A 14176-nucleotide genomic window follows, 5' to 3' on the forward strand; every position below is an offset into this window, starting at 1 on the left:
GCCCTATTTCCTTGCTACCCTTTCCAGGGAAAGTGTTGGAGGCATTCGTAAATGAGCAGCTGATAAGTTATCTTGAGAGGAACAATCTACTCGACACCTCACAGTCAGGCTTCCGCGCTGCACACAGCACGGAGACAGCCCTGATTGAGGTGACCGACAACATCAGAGGTGCCCTCGACAAACATCAGTCATGCATTCTGGTACTCTTAGACTTATCAGCTGCCTTTGACACCATCTCCCATCACATCTTAGTCAGACGACTGTGGGAGTATGGTGTCAAGGGGCAGGTTCTAAGGTGGTTCATCAGTTATCTGTCCGATCGAACTACCACACTACAAACTGATGAAACTCTGGCCAGTACACGGCCAGTTACCAGGGGTGTGCCTCAAGGCTCAATCCTCAGTCCCTCGCTTTTTAATGTTTATATGGCCCCTCTGGCCAAACTCATTAGGGCACATGGTTTTGACGTGTTATCATATGCGGATGACACGCAAATACTTATTACCCTTGACCATGATATCAATGATACAAAAAAACGTTTTAAAGAGTGTCTGATCAAGGTTAAAAACTGGATGAGTCTGAACCACTTACAACTAAATGGTGCAAAATCTGAAATAATGACCTTTGGTCAAGCGAGTGCACATTGGACTCAAGACTGGTGGCCCCCGGAATTGGGGGAATGTCCAGTCCCAAAAGAATCCGCCCGCAACCTCGGAATCCACATGGATAATAAATTATCCATGAAGGACCATGTGAACCATACTGTCGGGACCTGTTTTGGAATCATGCGAAGCCTCCGCAGAGTTTTCAAATGGATACCAAAAGAAGCTCGCAAAGTTCTAGTGCAGGGCCTCATAATAAATAGGTTAGACTACTGTAATTCCATCCTGCTTGCCATAAATGAGTGCCATATAAAGAGGCTACAAGTTGTTCAAAACACTGCTGCCCGTCTGATTCTTGGACTCCCAAAACGATCTCCTTCCTCTCCAAGCCTAAAAAATCTACACTGGCTCACAATAAAAAAGAGTCATTTTTAAAATCATGTGTCTAGTTCATAAACATATGCATGGCACTGGACCCAAATACTGGAACCAAAAATTGACCTGGTACCAGCCCGGACGAGAACTGAGATCCAGCTCCAAGTTCCTACTCACTCCATCTAGAGTACAAACAGTCAGAAATGGGGGACGTGCTTTTTCCCATATGGCACCCCTCCTATGGAACAAACTTCCTCTGAACATCCGTGCAACGATCGAGCACATGAGGTTCCGAAAATTGCTGAAAACATGGCTTTTCAGCTAGGTCTTGCCTTTTAGGATCTCTCCTATTTTTCTCTGGGACTGTCCGCATGCGCCATGAGACTCCCCCCCGGGACGTGATATGTTCTGCGCAATACAAATGTCCAGACTAGACTAGACTAGACTACCCTGGACAGACCACTCACTAATAGCCTTCACTCTGGGTCTACCAGCTAAGTCAACTAAACCCTACAAAACTCATCAGATATTTTATCGAGACTGGAAGCTTATCACTGAATCATCTTTTTTAGATTGCTTCACAAGCCCTAATGCACAAAACTTAGGAAACTCATCAGCATGCATAAGCGTAGACAATCTTGAGTCCGAGATCTGCACTACATTAAACAAATTGGCGCCAATACAGAAACGTAAGCAAATTCATAAACCTCATACAGAAAAATGGTACACCCCACAACTTAAAACACCTAAGAGGAAATGTCAAAACTTTGAACATCTGTGGAGGTCCTCTAAAAATGAGTTGGACAAACTAAGGTACAAATCCGAACTCAAATCTTACAATCTTGCCAAAAAAAATGCACAAAAATCTTACTATGCCCTCCAAATCAATGATGACTGCAAGTCCGTCAAAAAATTGTACAGAATAGTCAGAGAGCTCAGCAAACCAGCCAGCATGTCCCAAACCCTCCCTCTGTGGAAGCATGCGAAAGAATAAGTGACTTCTTTTTGGAGAAAATTAAGAAAATCTACTTCACCTTTAATACTCCCACAATCGCCAACTCACAAAATAAGGACCCCGTAATTCCCCATCCAGACGCCACATCTAATATGGACAGGTTCACCCCCTCACAGAAAATGAGGTCCTAAAGGCCATGGTTGAAATGAAATCTGGATCCCCACTAGATCCCTGCCCTCATTTTATCTTTTCCCGGCTTGCACCTATTTTGTGCCCACACATCACCCAGCTTTTCAATTACTCCCTCGAAACTGCCACCTTCCCCGACAAATGGAAACACGCTTCAGTAATCCCTCTGTTAAAAAAAGCGGGATCCGGCATCCTCAACCTAGAAAACTACCGCCCTATTTCGCAACTACCCTATCTCTCCAAAGCCCTTGAAAGATTGGTGAATAGGCAACTATCTACCTTCCTTGAAACCAACAGTCTCCTAGACTCTTCACAGACAGGATTTAAAACAAAAAACAGTACAGAAGCCACACTGCTGGCCGTATCAGACAACATTAGAGCCTGTACTGACCAAGGAGGAGCTATAGCACTGATACTGTTGGACCTGTCGGCAGCGTTCGATACGGTCTCACACAACAGCCTGCTTGAGACCCTTTATGCAAAAGGAATTCACTCAAAAGCACTGAAATGGCTCGGTTCTTTTTTAAAGAACCGAACACAATCAGTCCACCTCGGCCAATACCAATCCAAAATAAGGCATACTAACTGTGGCATCCCACAGGGAGCATCCCTAAGCCCCACATTATTTAATGCTTATATCTCCTCTCTGGCTAAAATCAGCAGGAAATGGGACATAGGCATCTACTCCTATGCTGATGATACGCAGCTGATGGTAACTCTGGATGAAAAACCTGAAGTCACTAAAACAAAACTACATAATTACCTCACCGAAATGGCTCAATGGATGCACGCGCTGTCTAAAACTGAACGCAGGGAAATCCGAGATCCTACTCTTTGGGGTGCCAAATTAGCCTGGGATGCCACATGGTGGCCACACACACTCGGCACTGCTCCAACTCCAAAACACTGTGTAAAAAACCTGGGCATCTTCATTGTGACACTTTATCCATGAAGTATCACGTAAGAGCTCTCTGCGGCAAAGGCTTTGCCATCCTGAAACTCCTGACCAGGCTTTTTCCCATGGATACCGCTAGATTGTAGAAGATCGGTCACACAAGCCTTGCTAGTTAGTCAGGTGGATTACGGTAATGCACTATTTGTAGGCATGAACGAACTCCTTCTGACATGACTGCAAGTGCTTCAGAACGCCGCCGCCAAGCTTGTCTGCAATAAAGACAGGCTTGGCTCGGCCTCTACATGCATGAAGACGCTGCACTGGCTACCAACACGACAGAGAGCCATATTCAAATTGCTCAGTCACGCACATATGGCCTTGTATCGTACCGGCCACTTCATACTCCAGGAGAAAATTGAGTTCTATGTCCCCACCAGGAGCCTTCGGTCACTCCACCTGGCCCTGGCAAGAACCAAACGCATCAAGAAAACGAGAACAGGTGGGCGATCATTCTCCTATCTAGCAGCGAAAAGATGGAACAAACTACCCTTGGACCTTCAGCTCACTTCCAACTACTTACTGTTCCGCAAAAAACTAAAGTCTCACCTGTTCCCCAAGTATTAGGCCCTAATTATTACACAGCTGAATCTGGATTCTCGCTATCAATGTCTTGATATCCCTTGGGATGAGTGTAGCGCTTAACAAATACAAATACAAATACAACATGATTAAAAAAAACATTGATAAAGCTAGTAGCTTTCATATATGGGAGACTTACTGGCTTTGCCAATGCTTGTTTTTACACAGTTGACACTGTCTGTGCAGAGGTTTTACGCGTGGCGAGCAGTGCATTATTATGTTTTGTTTGAGCTAGAAACTATTTTTTTTGTTCAAATATATAAATTATAAAGAAGATGATGGCTTATGTGGCAAATGCGCCACATTCATAATTATGTGGAAAGCACCACAAAATCACATCATTCTAGTGGCCATGGTTATGACCCCTTAGGTTAGCTCTGCTTACCATTGAAGACCTGCACTTATGTTTTACAAAATGCTAGTGAGTTAATAACCCACTTCTAGGAATATAGTGTGGCTAGCAGGTTACTGGTTCAAATCTTGGCATGGATAAAAACACAATATAAAGAACACGCTTAATCATAATGAATTGAGTTACTTTGTTTGTTATGAAGTATAATGGTTTTGTTCCTGCATGTATTTTTTTCTTGATTTAGTTGTAGTGCATTCACATTCAGTTTTTTAAGGTGTTGCCTACCAGACAGCACAGCTGTCAGGTGGCAAAAAGAATTCCTGGGCACATTATGAACGTTTTTCTGGGAATGCATTCTGGCCATTGCTTACCATTGGGTTTGAAACTCATATTTGCTTGCTTTCTCTTTGCTGGCTTCCTTTGTTTTAGGCTGTCCAGCATGTCTTGGCCCATCCCGTAAAAACAGCCTGTTTACCAGTGGTGCTTGTATTCTTCAGTGAGTGCTCACTTTCTGTAAACAGGTCTTCACATTTGGTACTTATCTTGTCACATTAAATATGCATTCAAAACAGAGGTCAAATGTCAGGCTTTGTCTACTAATGTAGCTTGGTGTTTACTTTTCTTTCCCAGACTGCAAATTGAGAGGATTCATGTGATTATCTTGCCGGATAATGGGGGTGGAAAATTACGTTTTTTTTTCTAGCACACAACGAACTTTAAATGTCTGTAAATGAACTGCACAAATATTTCAGAATATGTCAGAAATAAGAAAGTACAAATGAAGAACCATTTTTTTTGTATTTCAGAAGTGCGGTGGAAATGAATATTTTAATAAGATAAAACCAAATGAATACACTAGGTAATGCCGATTCTACGATGTATAGGTTTATCAGTAAAATTGTGTGTGCAAATGTAATGGTAATTTCAATTGAAAATCTATTGTCTGTAATGGCAGTGCGCTACCACATCATGCATACTCCACTTTACACCACTCCACGCCACTCTACGCTATGCCACTCTACAATGCTCCTCTCTACGTCCCTACACGTCACGCCACTCTACTCCATGCCACGACTTCTCTACGGCACTTTACTCTACTCTATGCCCCTCTACTCTAAACTACTCCATGACCCTCTGACACTCTACAACTCTATCATCCATTCTATGCCACTGTACAAAACTTCCTCTACGCCATTTTACTTCACTCTGTGCCGCACCACTGTACTCCCCTCCACTAAAACCATATTGGCAAAGCAAAAATGCGGTTGCATAGGTGAGAATTGTTGGCTCTACCAATGCTTGTTAGTTATTATCACTGATATGTTTGAGGTATTTTAATGTTTTTTAAGGCTACCCAAAATGCTCAATTTTACCTAATGTGTGTCATATTTAGGTCTAGCATATTAGGCAGCTCATATGCGGTCTGTTGCGAGTCTTATTGACAGTTTATATTGGGCTTAGAGCCCGCCCATTGCTTACCACTGGTTGGCTTAATTGTCATTCTCATTTGCTTGTTCTTTATTCGTTAGTGTGTGTGTGAGCTTTCCTTCCTCTTGTTTGTCTCTCCTCTGGAGCAAGGACATATTACACTGCTCACTTATTCAGGTACTACTTTTTATAAGCACTCTAGGAGAGTGCATGTGTTTTCAAGCTGTCACCGTGGGTTTCCTGGCGCTGATCTGGTGCTAAGGGAGGCAGGGGAGATTAGCCAGATTGTGGGAAGAGCCATGTTTTCAGAGATCTGCGAAATTGGATGAGCGAGTTGGAGGATTTAAGCAAGGGAGGAAGAGAGTTCCAGAATTTAGGGGCCAAATGTGCAAATCTCCGGCCTCCGATTCTGCAGAGTTTGAAAGAGGGAACAACCAGGAGGCGGAGGTGAGAAGATCTAAGGTTACGTGAAGGGCAATAGGGACTGATAAGGGATTTCAGGAAGGCAGGGCAGGGACCAGTTAAAGATTTGAAAGTGAGGCAGCCGATCTTAAAGGCTACCCTCGAAGTGACAGGAAGCCAATGCAAGTTGGTAAGAAGAGGTTTAGCGGATTGCCATTTCGGGATCCCGAAGGCCAATCTCGCCGCTTGGTTCTGGACGATCTGTAATCTAAAAAGAAGGCGCGAAGACGGCGCGCCCGCTGCGCCCGTCCGCTGCGCTCCCTGGGAGGGGGGACCATTTTGTAGAGCCGAGGGCGGGAGGGGCCGAGCGCTAGTCCGCTCGCCTGCTCCCTCACCCAAGGTGGAGGCACACTAGGTCACGACCCAGGCAGAGCCAATCTCGTCTGCAATGGGCGGGCCAGGAGGTGGGGCAGAGAAGTCCCGCACTGGAGTGCAGCGCGACCAGGAAGGGTCCCAGCGCGCACTTGGAAGCAAAGTGGGGGCGAGCAGGGTGATTGAATGAAATAAAATCCAATGTCAGCAGCTCCGGGACCTGCACAACAAAAGGGGTTAAAAGCATACAGAAATGCAAATACGGCAGGTAAGCGCGACTATGCTGCCGACTGTGTCAATGCGGCGCAAATTTTAAAAATAGCGTGCCCTAGTCCTGCTAGCGCCTGAGACACCCACTAGCACCTGATCTAGGACCCCACACAGTACTCTATGCTACATGTGATGGTACACTGCAGAAAACCAAAAACATGCACTGGCATGGCATCAGAGCACGCACAAAGCGCTTGTAAAACACTGCAACAATAGCAGTTGCAGCACTCTCTAAAGCATAGGCCTTTACGTGCCACATGTACAAAAGATGCATATTTTTGACACGTGTTGTTTTGAGGGTTTAATCTTATGTTTTGCTATTTTAATTTTGCTACAGATTATGTATGCAAACATTTTGCTCCGCCAAACACACATTTTACAAGTTGTCCAGTCAGACTGTTGGCAAGAGGAGCCAGCAGGAGGTTAGTGGAGGAGCATTTTGCCAAGGAAATTTTGGGAGCGTACGAGTAAATAACACCAGGTGTGTGAATTCGGCCAACAAATTATTCAAAAGTATTAAAATCGCTGATTTTAAAATCACCATCAGGGGCCTACGTGCACAGCACGATGATTACTTAGAGGCTTCTGGCTTAAAGTGTAAAAAAGAAATAACTGGGCCAAGTACAAGGGAAAGAAAATAACATTCATACATTGGGAGGATATTGGCAAAATAAAAATGTTATGCTTTGTAAACGGCCAAATGATCTCTGGTTTTCCGATAATGTCCGCTTTCCCATAATGACGCTTTCCCACATTAGGACTGGAAGTAAAAGGCGGAGATATATATATCACTGATGACCTCATCCAGCGGCTGTGTGTTTCTGTAAAGTTTCCTATGTAATAATAACGATGCAATAGTAATAATGTAAATGTGTTTGTATTATATAGCGCCTTCTACCCAGAGGTCTCGTAGCGCTGTATTCATACCGCTATGAAACCCTTCCTGGCTTTCCTGTGAGATGTCCACTCCTGGGCACCCCCAAGGTGAAGAAATTACTGTTTAATACTGTTTAATAATGTAAGTATTAAACAGTAAGACAGCCATCTCTATGTAATATTAATGATAATAATAATAATGTCATAGTAATGTATTAATATAAGTAATAAAGTAGTAATATAGAAGTCGTAAACTTAAACAAATGGCAGGATCAGGGAATACCAAACGTTCTCTACTGCACACACTATAATATACCGTCCAGTTACAAAGAACATCCTCTACTGCATACTATTGCAGGACCAGGGAAATTTACATATCCTCTAATGCACATACGGTAATGTTCCGTCTGCATACTAGTGCAGGACCAAACACGCATTAATACACAGTAACCTCCCAATAAGAGAACACATACCTCTTCGCTATGTTTATATATGTGTATACTATTTCATTTTGTTAAATATTATAAAGGGGAAGATGTGTAGTAATCTGCTTCTTATGTAATGCATATCCCTGGCCCTGGTTCTCTGTCACATTTTTAACAGCGGGGCTTGACGATTCTTTGAAAGCATGTGATCAAAATCAGCCCCCAATTATTTTCTACCATGTGCATCCACTTCTCATCAGGGCACACCGCAGCCTTGTCCGCATTCAAAACCGGGGCATGACCTCCGCCCTACCGGGGCTCGATGTGTGCCCCCGACATCACTACATCACAGTCCATTTCAACACTTTGAGGTTGATTTAGCACATACCTCTTCGTTGGGCTTCACAGTTTTAAAACAGGACTGCAGACACACTTTACAGTTTCATACACAGGTGGATCTGGCACCTAAAATGATTTAGGGCGACCGTTGTCAGGGTCACTGGTGGGGCGGGTGCCAGTAAGCTTAAATAGTTCAATGTCTTTAGTAATATTAATACCTTAAGTTCCAGTAGCCATCAAATAGCCTTCTTTTCTTCACGCGTAAGTTCTTTTACTTTTAAATCGTCGCCAATGTAGAAATGAATGAAGTCTGGTAGACAGCTCTTGTAGTTGTAGTTAATTCTTCAAGTTACAGCTTAGTAAGTTCCAATTTAAGTCTTAATATAGTCTTAATATAAGTCCCACCAGGAGCAGCCTCCGGCTGCTCAGCCCATCTTCTCCAACAGCTCCACCTTCAAGTACAAACATCCATAACATTCCAAATTACATCATATAGCTAGAGCATCAGGCAGAGAACCAGGGCCAGGGAGATGCATTACATAAGAAGCAGATTACTATACTATGTTATGGTGATTTCATCGAAAATGTGTTGTCTGTAATGGCAGTATGCTACTACACCATGCATACCCTACTCTACACCATTCCATTCTACAACACTACTCCACAACACACAACTTGCCTCTGTGCTATGCCACACAACTCCACAACACTGTATTCCACTCAACAATACTTTACTCCACTCCTTGATACTCCACTCTATGACCCACTACTCCATTTCACTTTACTCCACATTACAACACTCTAGGGTACTCCATTCTTAGCTACTTTACTTTATGGGCACTTTAATTCATTCTACCCTACGTTACTCCACTCTACAGCCCCCCTTTCAACAATAATGTATTCCACTCTGTGCTATGCCACTCCATTTGATGACAACTTACACCACTCTACGCTACTCTGTGTCACTCCACGATACTCTGCTCCACTTTAGGCCACCCTGCTCCACGACACTCCATACCACTCTACGCCACTCTGCTCAGTTCTATTCCACTCTGTGCTATGCCACTCCACTACACCATCAGCTCCAATCCTTGCTAAGTAACAGTACACCCCTCCACTGTACGACACTCTACTCCACTCCTGTATGTCACTCTCCTCCCTGCCATGCACTCTCCTGTATGCCACAAACTTTTAGCCATACTGAACTGCAGCAATGCTGGTGTACAGCATGGCTAAAATACATTTGCAATGCTAGTAGGGCTTGTATAGGTGAGATTGTTGCTTTGCCAGTGCTTGTTTGTCTTTCCTATGAAGCATACCATCATTATGTGTGTTCTCCCAATGCTTACTTTTTAGGCACTATTGCTTTTCATTTCTTTGTGGTTATTCTCTCCATGAGTGCTTGTGTTTTTCAGGTCTCTCCCTTGTGCACTTCTCTTCCTTGCTCTGTTTCTCTTTCGCCTGTGTTTGTGTCCCCACATTGCTTTCTCACTTGTGTGTTTTCCCTCGATTGCTGCTGCCCCTTCCAACCCTCCTCCTTCCCATTGCTGAAGTTCCCACACTCACACCCCCTTGCTGCACCCACCCCCACTGTCTTTTTTTCTTTTTTAAATATTTATGTTTTGCAGAGGACCAGGCTGCAAATTGTCTTACGGCCACATTTTTAAAAAACAATTTCCGTTCAATCTTGAAACGTTAAAAAAAAATGGCTTCCACATCATTTGGTAGAAACATATGCATAATAGAGCCGGCGCGCCTACAAAATGACATGCTATAGCTTTTTGCCATACTCCACAGCATCTTGCGAATGCTGTATAGCATAATAAAGGCATTGGGAAAGCCAATAGGACAAAAGGCAAGACTTGTTGACATTGCCAATGTTTGTTCGGTCTCGCGTTGGCCAAGGCCTTCTGTTTTTTCCTCAAAATCCTTAGAAGTATATATGTATACATACATATCTGGACCTTCAATCAGCCCTCTTTATCTGTTAGTCTATTGCAGTGTCCTTCACATTTTGTTTCCGACCTACAACATTTTACAGTATGGGGTATTTGGTCATGCCACTTCAGCCATTGGTTCTGTTCTCTGTGAGTAACAACGTTTTCCCAAGCACAATGTCGTCATCCACACAGATAATGGTCGTCCTTAGTGTTCCGCCCACTCTACGCCCAGCTTTTTCTTTGGCTTAGGTAGTGAATTCTGCCTTCCAATTGGTTTTAGGCTTGTTAGTCCCTCCTCATGATGACATGTCCTCATTTGTATCCTTCCACAGCTACTTGCCCCTTTACTCCAAACACTATTTTCTTCCCTGTCTTTCCGCCGCCGCCCTCTCTTGCAGTCTGTGACTTCTCGCCCCCCCCCCCCCCCCCCCAGCACCCCAACTCCTGTTTGTGCCTTCTTGCCTGCCCCCAGTGCCGTTTCCAATGCAATAGGTCTTGCGAAAATGCGAGTCCTATTGTATTGCAAATGCTTGTTCCTAGTCAGCATTTAATAGTCACATGAAGGAGTGAAACTGTAACTTTATGCAGCGTAGACGCTTCACACTTGAGAAAGAAATATTCAGCAATTTTCAGCAAGCACACATAATAGTGCGCTTCTGAAAACAGATCTTGCACAACGTAGCATGGAATTGAAGCTTAGCTTTCTGGGAGTTGTTGTGCTAGTGTGCCACTAAGTGAATTGCCAAAGAGTAGGAAAAAAATACATTTCCCAGGTATATTGCATTTGCAGTTTCCCAATACTAGGAGCTGTGTCTTCTTCCTGGTTTCATGCACAGTGGAAGGGAGAATGCGGGGATCCTGCACAGATATGTCAGCAGCTCGCAGCATGTTCTTCCCGTGCCCCCCCACCCGCCCTCCCGCAGTACGATGCCTTCTCGCATCTGCCTTCTTAAAGTGAAAGCGCGCACAGCGTGCCGCCAATTCAAACAAGTCACCGCTATTGCAGAAGGTGGTGTTCCCTTGTCTTACACTCCTGTTGTTTTGGTGGCTGCTTGTTTGTATTTGCAGCGCACCATGCCACTTTCACTTTAAAAATAGCTGACGTACCTCACAGCACTTGCCTCATCAAGTGGAAGTGCGCATGACGTGCTGCAGATAGAAACAAGCGGCTGCCAGACAGTGCCAGTGTTCAACAGGCGGGGAGCAAAAAAAAAGCAAAGCGGCTTCCGCCCCCTAGATTTGGGCTATATAAAATTGCATAAAGAAAAAAAACATACAGTACAGCTCCCTATTCTGCCATTGGTGATTTCAGGTGGTGGGCCTGCAGCTTTATTTTCCGCTGGAGAACGCCCAACGAGCAGTGGGAAGGCTTGCTTACATATGGGAGGCAGCTAATGGAAAGAAAATCGCTGAGGATCAAACAATAAGATTAAGGGAGACAACCTGGATCAGAAATCTTTTAACTTAATTCCGCAGGCACCAAATTAGCCACTAACTATAGCGTTGCGGTCTAGTCGTCCGTGATCACGTGACTCACCGCAAGGCATTGTGGGAGTGACGTGACGCGGACGACGGAGATCGGGTTGCCGCATGAAAACGCTTCCACCAGTATCTCACCTTTACAGAGAATAAACACAGTTTAGCATATACTGTGTCTTGTCATCATTGCGCCCCAGTGGGGCTAATTACCACACAACAGTGACGACAAGGGGACAGAACCGCGGAGTGCATCGGTCCGAGTGAGCAGGCAACCATGCAGCTGCCAGCGCGACCTACACACTACCTGCAACCATAGCTCCTTGAGGAGGGGGAGGGGCAACCATTTACATTGCGTGGGCCCCGAAGCGCATATCGGTGCGCGCCTCATTCCATCAACCCTGTTCTCCTTCAGCCATCAGTGTACTCCCCCCCTACCCAAGCCTGGTGATCCAGCCAAGTGCCTGCAGAAGCGTGCAGCCCACAAGACCACGTGGCGCCAAGACACTACAGCTGGGCACAAGAGCGCAGATTACTGACAAGGAACCACAAGGGCTTCCTGCCCAAGGAAGCATAAGGACTGCCCGCTCCGAACCGGGCACGCCTGTTACAAGGCCACTTACATCCTTCAGCACCCTGACACCTGCTCAAGGCATTTCGCCTCCCTTGCTTCTGCATCATGTGCGTGCAGACCTTCTTGCTCACCAACACGGTACCCTTCCTACCCAAACCGGGAGAACCAGCCATGAAGTGGGCCGACTGGAAGGCGTACTTCCTGAATTACTTATTGGCGCTGGAAGATGAGGGCGAGGAGGAGTTCTCAAGCAAACGCCGAAAGAAAATACTCCTACATAATCTTGGCCCGGAGGGCCTGCGTGTTTTCAAAAACATGGTGAAACAGACCAGAGCATCCACAGACAACGACGTGTTCCAACACGCCCTGGAAGACCTGGACAACCATTACCAGCCTGTAATATGCACAGCCATCGACGGGTACAATTTTTTTCCAGCGGAAGCAGACCGAGTCAGAATCAGTGGAGGACTATGTGGCATCCCTCAAGAAGCTCGCCATCAACTGCAAGTTCGGCACCCTACCTGATGATCTTATTCGCGACCAGATCATAATGCACACCACCCACTCCAGCATCCAGGAGAAGTTGAGGTCAGTGGGGAGGCGTCCCTCCCAGAGATCATCGCGATCGTCAAAAGGGCTGCACTGTCAAAACGGTGTGCACTCGCCGCCAAGAAAGAATCTTCCCAGCCACCTGTGGTATGCAAAGTGTTGGACCAAAGAAACCCGACAGCAAGATCGGCGTCCCACACTGGCACTGCCTCCAACAGACAGGCTACGTCAGATCCAAATGGCCCAGCCATGCCCACATAGACAATGCAGGGGCCCGGCTACAGATGCAGCAGCCTATCCCACTGTAACGGAGTTGCAGTACAGGATCACCCCGTATATATTGATGAGACATTGCAGGACGTTTTTCCACCTTCAACACCCCTCTTCTACCCTTCACAGAACGTCAAGGCCAAAGCCAGCACACAGGAGAACGAGGAGATACACTGGCCCTTTAACTAGGAGACAGCAGAGGAATGGGCGGGGCTGTATGATGAGGCGGAGACGTCTTATACAGAGGAACGCCAGCACCAGGTGTGCTTGTTCACACGGAGAGAAGAAGACGTGCGGAGAGAAGCTGACGAGGAGCGGAGGAGTACGGACGTGGAGGCAGAAAGGAAGGAAGGATCGGAGTGCGGCGAAGCTGTGGCATCAAGAACGGACGAGAAGCCAGGAGGCCAGCGTCTTTACGAGTCGCCCTGCCACACGCCCAGGGGAGGTGTGTGGCTAACTCAGGTACGCGAAACTATCCGGAACTGGGTGGGACATAAGGGAGGTTCGCCTAATTAATACTGATGTCGCAAAAAGTGTTACACAGGTTATTGTGTCCTCACTCCTTTTCCCCTTCACGTATATATATGTAAAGCACCCATCTCATGAAAGACTATTTCTGTCTGTTTAATCCGAGAGTCAAAACGGACCCAGACGTAAAGCCCCGACAGAGCCCCGACAGAGTCCCGAAGGGTTTCGCGGACTCGATCCATCTGAACGTCATCACAGGCGGCCCAGTAAAAGTAGATCTCCACGACGGAATACATCCTTAAGGAAAACGTGTACTGATCACCTGTACAACACAATAAAACCCGTTAAAACTAAGACCCGCCTATTGCCGATTCCTCTTGACCCCGTCACACCCACATGGCTAATGACAAGAAATGCCCCGCATTCCACGTAAAATGCTCATTCTGCGGCGTCACAGGACACTTTGGCAAAGTCTGAAGGCGGAAGCCCAGCGGTGCCGCAGTCAAGTATGTGCAAGATGACTCCGATAAACAAGAAGTCGCAGACCCTTCCGATCAAGAGAGCATACTCTGCACCGAGGAGCAAATCCTCGGCATCGGCGGTGTCGCCAAGAAGAAGCCATTGTGCAAGCTGTTGGTTGGGGGCATCCAGATCGTCATGGTGGCAGACTCCGGTTCGCCATACACCATCATCCAGAAAGAGACATGGGACAACGACTTTGCTCCCGTGATGGGGAACAACCTCCATCCCACCTACGTCCACCCAGTTATCTACACAGGG

The 14176-nt window shown here is 45.9% G+C and overlaps 1 protein-coding gene across 3 annotated transcripts in view; it reads left to right on the top strand.

Annotated features, from left to right (window-relative positions):
• The window catches only part of C5H14orf119 (chromosome 5 C14orf119 homolog), a 32223-nt gene that overhangs the window by 11874 nt on the left and 6173 nt on the right, over nucleotides 1–14176 (top strand). Inside the window, exon 2 of one of the 3 annotated variants that reach the window (XM_086920426.1) lies at nucleotides 4814–4866. The exons of the other annotated variants lie outside the window; for them this stretch is intronic. The gene's annotated coding sequence lies outside the window, so the exon portion shown is untranslated. The remainder of the gene's footprint in view (nucleotides 1–4813; nucleotides 4867–14176) is intronic. 3 annotated transcript variants of the gene reach the window in all.

Source organism: Lissotriton vulgaris, chromosome 5 (assembly GCF_964263255.1).
Source record: "Lissotriton vulgaris chromosome 5, aLisVul1.2, whole genome shotgun sequence".
Classification (NCBI taxonomy): Eukaryota; Metazoa; Chordata; class Amphibia; order Caudata; family Salamandridae; genus Lissotriton; species Lissotriton vulgaris.